Here is a 10,377-nt window from a genome sequence, read left to right as displayed (position 1 = left end):
CCAAATTCATGACACATGAGCAGACAAAGTCAAAAAGTTCCGTTACAGTCCGTAGAAACATGTCAGACGAAGTATCGAATCAATCTTTAGGATGTTTTTAACATAAATCTTCAATAATGTTCAAACCGGAGAATTCCTTTGTCTTCAGAAATGCAATGGAACTCAAGCTAACTCTCACGTGTATGTGCGTCACGAGCTCATGGCACTCTGCCAGACCACTGACTCATTCAGCTCCCATTCCCCCCTCCTTCACAGTAGAAGCATCAAACAAGGTTCTAAAGACTGTTGACATCTAGTGGAAGCCTTAGGAAGTGCAATTTGACCCCATAGACACTGTATTCGATAGGCCAAGAGTTGAAAATCTACAAACCTCAGATTTTCCACTTCCTGGTTGGATTTTTCTCAGGTTTTCGCCTGCCATATGAGTTCTGTTATACTCACAGACATCATTCAAACAGTTTCAGAATCTTCAGAGTGTTTTCTATCCAAATATACTACTAATATGCATATATTAGTAACTGGTACTGAGTAGCAGGCAGTTTACTCTGGGCACACTTTTCATCCAAACGTGAAAATGCTGCCCCTATCCCAAACAGCTTAAGCTTTATTTTGATGTATTACACTTATATTGTCGTGAGTCTTGAATATTGATATTTCTGTAGTTTGAATTTGGTACTCTGCAATTTCACTGGATGTTGTCAAATCGATCCCGCTAAAGGGACTGGCGCGCGAAGGGATCACTAACAGGATAAGAACTTGTCACAAACCCAGCCATGGTCCCAGCAATTTTGCACCCTACAGGCAATATCAAATGAGCAAAAATTAAGAAATAGGTTCAATTACCAGAAGTTCTCACATGGCCCTTACAGTGCCTTGCAAAAGTATTCATCCCCTTTGGCTTTTTTCCTATTTTGTTGCATTATAAACTGGAATTTGAATGAATTTTTATTTGGATTTCGTGTAATGGACATACACAAAATAGTCCAAATTGGTGAAGTGAAAAAAATAAAAAATAAACTTGCTTCAAAAAATTCAATAAAATGTCAAACGGAAAAGGTGTGCATGCATATGTATTCACACCCTTCGCTAGGAGGCCCCTAATTAAGATCTGGTGCAACCACTTACCTTCAGAAGTCACATAATTAGTTCAATAAAGTACACCTGTGTGCAATCTAAGTGTCACATGATCTCAGTATATATACACCTGTTCTGAAAGGCCCCAGAGTCTGCAACACCACAAAGCAAGAGGCACCATGAAGACAAAGGAGCTCACCAACCAGGTCAGGGACAAAGTTGTGTAGAAGTACAGATCAGGGTTGGGTTATAAAAGAATATCGGAAAGTTTGAACATCCCAAGGAGCACCATTAAAACATTTAAAGAACATGGCACCACAACAAACCTGCCAAGAGAGGGCTGCCCACCAAAACTCACAGACAAGGCAAGGAGGGCATTAATCAGAGGCAACAAAGAGACCAAAGATAACCTTGAAGGAGCTGCAAATCTCCACCGCAGATATTGGAGTATACAGTATATCACAAAAGTGAGTAGACCCCTCCCCATTTTTGTAAATATGAGTATATCTTTTCATGTGACAACATTGAAGAACTGACACTTTACTACAATGTAGTGAGTGTCCAGCTTGTATAACAGTGTAAATTTGCTGTCCCCTCTAACTCCACTTAGTACACCCCTAAGTGAAAGTCCAAATTGGGCCTAAAGTGTCAATATTTTGTGGCCACCATCATTTTCCAGCACTGCGTTAACCCTCTTGGGCATGGAGTTCACCAGAGCTTCACAGGTTGCCACTGGAGCCATCTTCCACAACTCTATGACGACATCACGGAGGTGGTGGATGTTAGAGACCTTGCACTCCTCCACCTTCCATTTGAGGATGTCCCACAGATGCTCAATAGGGTTTAGGTCCGGAGACATGCTTGGCCAGTCCATCACCTTTATCCTCAGCTTCTTTAGCAAGGCAGTGGTCATCTTGGAAGTGTGTTTGGGGTCGTTATCATGTTGGAATACTGCCCTGCGGCCCAGTCTCCAAAGGGAGGGGATCATGCTCTGCTTCAGTATGTCACAGTACATGTTGGCATTCATGGTTCCCTCAATGAACTGTAGCTCCCCAGTGCCGGCAGCACTCATGCAGCCCCAGACCATGACACTCCCACCACCATGCTTTACTGTAGGCAAGACACACTTGTCTTTGTACTCCTCACCTGGTTGCCGCCACACACGCTTGACACCATCTGAACCAAATAAGTTTATCTTGGTCTCATCAGACCACAGGACATGGTTCCAGTAATCCATGTCCTTAGTCTGCTTGTCTCCAGCAAACTGTTGGTGGGCTTTCTTGTGCATCATCTTTAGAAGAGGCTTCCTTCTGGGACGACAGCCATGCAAACCAATTTGATGCAGTGTACAGAGTATGGTCTGAGCACTGACAGGCTGACCCCCTTCAACCTCTGCAGCAATGCTGATCGCACTCATACGTCTATTTCCCAAAGACAACCTCTGGATATGACGCTGAGCACGTGCACTCAACTTCTTTGGTCGACCATGGCGAGGCATGTTCTGAGTGGAACCTGTCCAGTTAAACCGCTGTATCTTCTTGGCCACCGTGCTGCAGCTCAGTTTCAGGGTCTTGGCAATTTTCTTATAGCCCAGGCCATCTTTATGTAGAGCAACACATTTTCTTTTCAGATCCTCAGACTTCTTTGCCATGTTGAAATTCCAGTGACCAGTCAGTATGAGGGAGTGTGAGAGCGATGACACCAAACTTAAAACACCTGCTCCCCATTCACACCTGAGATCTTGTACCACTAACGAGTCACATGACTGCAGGTAAGGAAAATGGCAAATTGGGCCCAATTTGAACTTAGGGGTGTACTCACTTGTTGCCAGCGGTTTAGACATTAATGGCTGTGTTATTTTGAGGGGACAAAAAATGTACACTTATACAAGCTGTACACTCACTACTTTACATTGTAGCAAAGTGTAATTTCTTCAGTGTTGTCACATGAAAAGATATACTCAAATATTTACAAAAATGTGAGGGGTGCACTCACTTTTGTGATATACTGTATGTCCATAGGACCACTTTAAGCCGTACACACCACAGAGCTGGTAAAATAAGGAAACATGTTTGGTGTTCACCGAAATGCATGTGGGAGACTCTCCAAACATATAAATCAAATTTTATTTGTCACATACACATGGTTAGCAGATGTTAATGCGAGTGTAGCGAAATGCTTGTGCTTCTAGTTCCGACAATTCAGTAATAACCAACAAGTAATCTAGCTAACAATTCCAAAACTACTACCTTATAGACACAAGTGTAAGGGGATAAAGAATATGTACATAAAGATATATGAATGAGTGATGGTACAGAGCGGCATAGGCAAGATACAGTAGATGGTATTGAGTACAGTATATACATATGAGATGAGTATGTAAACAAAGTGGCATAGTTTAAAGTGGCTAGTGATACATGTATTACATAAAGATGCAGTAGATGATATAGAGTACAGTATATACGTATACATATGAGATGAATAATGTAGGGTATGTAAACATTATATTAGGTAGCATTGTTTAAAGTGGCTAGTGATATATTTTACAATTCCCATTATTAAAGTGGCTGGAGTTGAGTCAGTGTGTTGGCAGCAGCCACTCAATGTTAGTGGTGGCTGTTTAACAGTCTGATGGCCTTGGGCTAGAAGCTGTTTTTCAGTCTCTCGGTCCCAGCTTTGACGCACCTGTACTGACCTCACCTTCTGGATGATAGCGGGGTGAACAGGCAGTGGCTCGGGTGGTTGTTGGCCTTCCTGTGACATCGGGTGGTGTAGGTGTCCTGGCGGAAGAAGGTACTCTGGTCAGATGAAACTAAATTTAGCATTTTAGCCATCAAGGAGAACGCTGTGTCTGGCACAAATGCTCGGCTATTACACAGAACCTAAACCTGCGTGCGTGCGCCATCGTGCGCAAATGTATTTTGTCCCCCTACACCAATCACGACACCAGGTTAAAATATCAAAACAAATTCTGAACCAATTGCATTAATTTTGGAACAGGTCTAAAAGCATTAAACATTTATGGCAATTTAGTTAGTTAGTTAGCTTGCTAGCTAATTTGTCCTATTTAGCTAGCTAATTTGTCCTGGGATATAAACATTGAGTTGTTATTTTACCTGAAATGCACAAGGTCCTCTAGTCTGACAATTAATCCACACATAAAACAGTCAACTGACTCGTTTCTGGTTCTCTCCTCCTGCCAGGCTTTTTCATCTTTCAACTTATGTTGATTGGCATCTAAACTTTCATAGTATTACTACACCGACCGGCAACACAGTTCGTCTTTCCATCACCCTCATGGGTATAACCAATGAGGAGATTGGAGAGGCAGGACTTGCAGCATCGATCTGCGTTGGAAATAGAATGGAGTTCTATTTTAGCCCATGGCAATGTAGACGCTCGCGAGCAGTGTGGGTGCACTAATTGAATAACGTAGATTTCTAAATTTATTTTGCAACTCTCGGGCATGCGGAATGAGTGGTGTGGTCAGCTGATTAAATTATTCTTTAGTAAAGGTTGAATAGTCTATTCAGCTATTAACCCTCCCCAACTTGCAACAAATTGCTGTTCCCATCTCATTCCTTTCCCTCTCATGTGTCATCATTCTGCTCCTGAGTGGCTCGCTTGTGGGTGTGCTGGCAGGATATGGCAGCATCTTCAGGTGTGCATCAAGAATTCTGCATACAGTAGCACGTTTGTATGAAGGTATGGTTATTAACAGTTCAATTGTTATATGATGTACATTTGTATTTTTTTTGTCGCGAGCAAAACCTTTTTTATTTTCAATCAAAAATAATTATTCTGATAACTCTTTTTCCGACACAAAGGAAGTCAAAGCGGACAACTACGAAGATGGCATCTCAGGTAAGCAGCACCGGGCTTTATTGACATATCCTAAAAATGACATCTGCTGCTTTAAATTGAACAGTCTTTCAGAGAGTGAGCTGATCAAGGGGTCAAATGTAGATATTGCCAGATGTTCACTGTCCGAGGAACAGGCTGTGAAAGCTTTATTGCTGGCAAAAGTCTCCATAACCAGAGGTAATTAAACTGTTCTGTGTTCATTTTCTCCAAATCTGCCTGTCTTCTTGTACATGGAACCTGTCTCGCATGTATGAATTAAAAAACCCTTAAGATGTCAGCTGCTAATTTTCAGATTTACACCACATAGTCCAGTGAAAATGTCTGTGTTTATCTGTTGCTGCCAAGTCATGATTTCCCTGGGGGTTAGCCTTGTAATAACCAAGTGGTGAGACACATAGCCCTCTGTATTTAAATGTTTCAGGTACACTCCGATAGGTGTCTGCGTATTGACATTATCTTCTATTGTTTGTCCTAATGTGTCTGTTTTTCAGCATAAAGTACTCTGTAGCCACTTAGTGTGGAGACCACACACACTAAGTCTCTTCTTCACTTCATCCCTCTCCCCTTCTCCCTAAATCCTCTAGGTTATATCAGCTGTTTTGGTGAACCCCTCCAGCATCTGAAATGGCTGAAACAGCGGGCACAGCATGATCATAGGTGAGATGTCACTTGGTCGGGTCAACAGGAAGTATTAATGTATTTTTTTATTTAACCAGGTAGGCAAGTTGAGAACAAGTTCTCATTTACAATTGCGACCTGGCCAAGATAAAGCAAAGCAGTTCGACAGATACAACAACAGTTACACATGGAGTAAAACAAACATACAGTCAATAATACAGTATAAACAAGTCTATATACAATGTGAGCAAATGAGGTGAGAAGGGAGGTAAAGGCAAAAAAGTCCATGGTGGCAAAGTAAATACAATATAGCAAGTAAAACACTGGAATGGTAGTTTTGCAATGGAAGAATGTGCAAGGTAGAAATAAAAATAATGGGGTGCAAAGGAGCAGTTTTTTTTATTTAAATACAGTTGGGAAAGAGGTAGTAGTTCGGGCTAAATTATTGGTGGGCTATGTACAGGTGCAGTAATCTGTGAGCTGCTCTGACAGTTGGTGCTTAAAGCTAGTGAGGGAGAAGTGTTTCAGAGATTTTTGTAGTTCGTTCCAGTCATTGGCAGCAGAGAACTGGAAGGAGAGGCGGCCAAAGAAAGAATTGGTTTTGGGGGTGACTAGAGAGATATACCTGCTGGAGCGTGTGCTACAGGTGGGAGATGCTATGGTGACCAGCGAGCTGAGATAAGGGGGACTTTACCTAGCAGGGTCTTGTAGATGACATGGAGCCAGTGGGTTTGGCGACGAGTATGAAGCGAGGGCCAGCCAACGAGAGCGTACAGGTCGCAATGGTGGGTAGTATATGGGGCTTTGGTGACAAAACGGATTGCACTGTGATAGACTGCATCCAATTTGTTGAGTAGGGTATTGGAGGCTATTTTGTAAATGACATCGCCAAAGTCGAGGATTGGTAGGATGGTCAGTTTTACAAGGGTATGTTTGGCAGCATGAGTGAAGGATGCTTTGTTGCGAAATAGGAAGCCAATTCTAGATTTAACTTTGGATTGGAGATGTTTGATATGGGTCTGGAAGGAGAGTTTACAGTCTAACCAGACACCTAAGTATTTGTAGTTGTCCACGTATTCTAAGTCAGAGCCGTCCAGAGTAGTGATGTTGGACAGGCGGGTAGGTGCAGGTAGCGATCGGTTGAAGAGCATGCATTTAGTTTTACTTGTATTTAAGAGCAATTGGAGGCCACGGAAGGAGAGTTTTATGGCATTGAAGCTTGCCTGGAGGGTTGTTAACAGTGTCCAAAGAAGGGCCAGAAGTATACAGAATGGTGTCATCTGCTTAGAGGTGGATCAGAGACTCACCAGCAGCAAGAGCGACCTCATTGATGTATACAGAGAAGAGAGTCTGTCCAAGAATTGAACCCTGTGGCACCCCCATAGACTGCCAGAGGTCCGGACAGCAGACCCTACGATTTGACACACTGAACTCTATCAGAGAAGTAGTTTGTGAACCAGGCGAGGCAATCATTTGAGAAACCAAGGCTGTCGAGTCTGCTGATGAGGATGTGGTGATTGACGGAGTCGAAAGCCTTGGCCAGATCAATGAATACGGCTGCACAGTAATGTTTCTTATCGATGGCGGTTAAGATATCGTTTAGGACCTTGAGCGTGGCTGAGGTGCACCCATGACCAGCTCTGAAACCAGATTGCATTGCAGAGAAGGTATGGTGAGATTCGAAATGGTCGGTAATCTGTTTGACTTGGCTTTCGAAGACCTTAGAAAGGCATGGTAGGATCGATAATAGGTCTGTAGCAGTTTGGGTCAAGAGTGTCCCCCCCCTTTGAAGAGCGGGATGACCGCAGCTGCTTTCCAATCTTTGGGAATCTCAGACGACACGAGAGGTTGAACAGGCTAGTAATAGGGGTGGCAACAATTTTGGCAGATAATTTTAGAAAGAAAGGGTCCAGATTGTCTAGCCCGGCTGATTTGTAGGGGTCCAGATTTTGCAGCTCTTTCAGAACATCAGCTGAACGGATTTGGGAGAAGGAGAAATGGGGAAGGCTTGGGCGAGTTGCTGTTGGGGGCGCAGTGCTGTTGACCGGGGTAGGAGTAGCCAGGTGGAAAGCATGGCCAGCCGTAGAAAAATGCTTATTGAAATTCTCAATTGTGGTGGATTTATCAGTGGTGACAGTGTTTCCTATCTTCAGTGCAGTGGGCAGCTGGGAGGAGGTGTTCTTATTCTCCATGGACTTTACAGTGTCCCAGAACTTTTTTGAGTTAGTGTTGCAGGAAGCAAATTTCTGCTTGAAGAAGCTAGCCTTGGCTTTTCTAGCTGCCTGTGTATAATGGTTTCTAGCTTCCCTGAACAGCTGCCTATCACGGGGGCTGTTCGATGCTAATGCAGAACGCCATAGGATGTTTTTGTGTTGGTTAAGGGCAGTCAGGTCTGGGGAGAACCAAGGGCTATATCTGTTCCTGGTTCTAAATTTCTTGAATGGGGAATGTTTATTTAAGATGGTTAGGAAGGCATTTAAAAAAAATATCCAGGCATCCTCTACTGACGGGATGAGATCAATATTCTTCCAGGATACCCCGGCCAGGTAGATTAGAAAGGCCTGCTCGCTGAAGTGTTTCAGGGAGCGTTTTACAGTGATGAGTGGAGGTCGTTTGACCGCTGACCCATTACGGATGCAGGCAATGAGGCAGTGATCGCTGAGATCTTGGTTGAAGACAGCAGAGGTGTATTTCGAGGGCAAGTTGGTTAGGATGATATCTATGAGGGTGCCCGTGTTTAAGGCTTTGGGGAGGTACCTGGTAGGTTCATTGATAATTTGTGTGAGATTGAGGGCATCAAGTTTAGATTGTAGGATGGCTGGGGTGTTAAGCATGTTCCAGTTTAGGTCGCCTAGCAGCACGAGCTCTGAAGATCGATGGGGGCAATCAGTTCACATATGGTGTCCAGAGCACAGCTGGGGGCAGAGGGTGGTCTATAGCAGGCGGCAACGGTGAGAGACTTGTTTTTAGAGGTGGATTTTTAAAAGTAGAAGTTCAAATTGTTTGGGTACAGACCTGGATAGTAGCCTGCAGAGTTCTGTCCTATCTTTGCAGTAGATTGCAACACCGCCCCCTTTGGCAGTTCTATCTTGTCTGAAAATGTTGTAGTTTGGAATTAAAATTTCAGAATTTTTGGTGGTCTTCCTAAGCCAGGATTCAGACACAGCTAGAACATCCGGGTTGGCAGAGTGTGCTAAAGCAGTGAATAGAACAAACTTAGGGAGGAGGCTTCTAATGTTAACATGCATGAAACCAAGGCTATTACGGTTACAGAAGTCGTCAAAAGAGCGCCTGGGGAATAGGAGTGGAGCTAGGCACTGCAGGGCCTGGATTCACCTCTACATCCCCAGAGGAACATAGGAGGAGTAGAATAAGGGTGTGGCTAAAAGCAATAAGAATTGGTGGTCTAGAACGTCTGGAACAGAGAGTAAAAGGAGGTTTCTGGGGGCGATAAAATAGCATCAAGGTATAATGTACAGACAAAGGTATGGTAGGATGTGAATACAGTGGAGGTAAACCTAGGTATTGAGAGATATTGTCTCTAGAAACATCATTGAAACCAGGAGATGTCATTGCATGTGTGGGTGGTGGAACTAATAGGTTGGATAAGGTATAGTGAGCCGGACTAGAGGCTCTACAGTGAAATAAGCCAATAAACACTAACCAGAACAGCAATGGACAAGGCATATTGACATTAAGGAGAGGCATGCTTAGTCAAGTGATCAAAAGGGTCCAGTGAGTGGAGAGGTTGGTTGGGGGTCACGGCGATTTAGACAGCCAGCCAGGCCATCGGTAGCAAGCTAGCATAGGATGGAGGTCTGTTATTAGCCACCTCTTGCGTTCCGTCAGTAGATTAGTGGGGTTCCGCGTGGTAGAGGGGATTAATCCAAATCACACAACAACAAAAATAAAAACAATAGATATAGTTATAGAGGCCCAAGAAGAAAACAATAATAAAAATAAATAAATAACTTGTCCGATTGTCTATTCAGATAGCAGCCGATAAGACAGCTAACGGTTAGCAGGCCGCAGATGGGCGTTCAGGTAACGTCGCGACGGAGGAGCCAGCCGGATAACTCCTTCGGGTAGATAACGTCGGCAGTCAGTTGTGAAGGCCCGGTGGGGCTCCGCGTAGGCAGCAAAACGGGTCCGGATAGGTGACTGCAGCCCAGGAGTGATTGATGGAACTCAGGAGTGATTGAAGGAGCTGGCTAGCTCCGGAATAATTGATGTTTGCCCCGGAATCGACGAAAGCCGATAGTCACACGGATAGCAGCTAGCTAGCTGTGAGATCCAGGTATGACTGTCCAGAGATCGGTTGAAATCCAGGGACATGGAGAGAGAAATTGGTCCGGTATGTTCTGTTCCGAGCTGCGCCGTACAAAGCTGGCGATAGATTTTCGAGCTAAAGGATAGCTGATGACCACAAACCGTGGTTAGCTGAATACTAACGATTTGCCAGTAAAGAAGCTAACTAGCTTCTGAACTAGCTACCGATTAGCTTCTGGGCTAGCTTCTTGGAGGATTACAGATTTGAGGTAAATAATACTTTTTTATAAATATAATTTGGTGAGGCGGGTTGCAGGAGAGTGTTTTGAAGATGAGTTGATGGAAAATGTTAAAACAATGTATGTGAAAAGTTTGTGTGTACATACATACGAACGACAAGACGAGGACAAAAGACGTCTGAACTGCTATGCCATCTTGGAACAATCTAAAAAATAAAAAAATAATAAAGAGATTCTTTACATTGAAATACAGACCAAGTTGTAGTAGTCCCAGAGTTAATGATCCAAGGTCAGTTTTTCATTTCACCTCCTG

This window comes from Oncorhynchus tshawytscha, linkage group LG03 (genome assembly GCF_018296145.1).
Source record: "Oncorhynchus tshawytscha isolate Ot180627B linkage group LG03, Otsh_v2.0, whole genome shotgun sequence".
NCBI classification, from domain to species: domain Eukaryota; kingdom Metazoa; phylum Chordata; class Actinopteri; order Salmoniformes; family Salmonidae; genus Oncorhynchus; species Oncorhynchus tshawytscha.
The sequence above is the reverse complement of the archived record's forward strand: the minus strand, read 5'-3'. Positions refer to the sequence as shown.